The following is a 1,223-nucleotide window of genomic DNA, read 5'->3' as shown; positions in this document are numbered from 1 at the left end:
GGGCGCCACTTCCGGTGTGGCACAGGCCCCGCCCCGCGCTAGCGTCACCGCTTCCCGAAGGGGAGGGGCGAGGACGGGAGAGGGGCGGCGGCCCTTCCGGTCAGGGGTGGCGTCCGCGCGGAGGGAGGTATGACGTCAGAGTCACGCCAGCAGCGCGAGCGGCGCGTCGCCCTCCGGGCGGGCCCGCAGCCATCCGCGTGGTATTTGCAAGCGCCGCGGTGGCGCCCCGGTTAGCAGCTGCAGGGCAGGCCCAAGCCTGAGGTGTAAAGGAGGAGCGATGACGGAAAAAAGCAGCTCTTCCCAGAGCCAAGCAAGCAATAACCGCGGCCGGGGGTGGGCCGGGGGGAGGGAAGGAGGGAGGACGCGGGGAAACGAGGTGCACGCACTGCCGGAAGACAGGTTCGAGGACAACCCTGTGAAAGATGGCCGACAGTCGTTACTGCGCTGCTTGCTCGTACCCTGAAATGATTTTTTAAGATTCAAAAATTGAATTCATCTTCTTAGAAGCGCTGCGCACATACAGCGGTAACACTGGGGGCTGAGGGGAGACCTGATCGCCCTCTACACCTGCCTGACAGGAGGCTGTAGGGAGGTGGGGGTCGGCCTCTTCTCCCTGGTAACAGATGATAGGACGAGGGGGAATGGTTTGAAGCTGCGCCAGGGCAGGTTTAGGCTAGACATTAGGAAAAACTTCTTCACCGAAAGGGTTGTCAGGCTCTGGAATGGGCTGCCCGGGGAGGTGGTCGAGTCCCCATCCCTGGAGGTATTTAAAAGAAAGATAGATGAGGTGCTTAGGGACATGGTTTAGTGGTGGGATGGCAGGGTTAGGTTAAAGGTTGGACTCGATGATCTCAAAGGTCTTTTCCAACCAAAGTGATGCTATGATTCTAAGTCACGCGTACGTGCCCTGTGCCACCCACGTGCATTTCTGTTAGGCTACTCGTGTCACATTGCCACCCCTGCCTCTCAGTTCTGCAAAATACATGAAGCGCTTTAAATTACACTGCGGTTTGACGTTGTAACGTGGTTAATGCTGCTGACGTAATTATTTGCAATTCCCCAATTCTGCTTTCAAGCAGGTACGCGGGTTGCTAACTGAAACGAGCGGGCAGCCATCTTTACTTCAGAATTACAAAGCGACCTCGGCCACCACAGGTGAGGAAGCGTTCCCTGGCGGCTGTCGCTTTTACGGGCAAGCCTTTCCACCCCGGTTTCGGGTGGCA

The 1,223-nt window shown here is 57.9% G+C and overlaps 1 protein-coding gene across 1 annotated transcript in view; it reads left to right on the top strand.

Moving 5' to 3' along the window:
- Window positions 1–856: 856 nt before the first annotated feature.
- CUNH2orf49 (chromosome unknown C2orf49 homolog) overlaps window positions 857–1,223 on the top strand; it is a 14,888-nt gene continuing 14,521 nt past the window's right edge. Inside the window, exon 1 of the mRNA XM_035894386.1 lies at window positions 857–1,155. The gene's annotated coding sequence lies outside the window, so the exon portion shown is untranslated. The remainder of the gene's footprint in view (window positions 1,156–1,223) is intronic.

The sequence above is a fragment of the Egretta garzetta genome, unplaced genomic scaffold (genome assembly GCF_000687185.1).
Source record: "Egretta garzetta isolate BGI_Z169 unplaced genomic scaffold, ASM68718v1 scaffold5, whole genome shotgun sequence".
In the NCBI taxonomy this organism is placed as follows: domain Eukaryota; kingdom Metazoa; phylum Chordata; class Aves; order Pelecaniformes; family Ardeidae; genus Egretta; species Egretta garzetta.
This window is presented reverse-complemented; position numbering and strand designations above follow the sequence as displayed.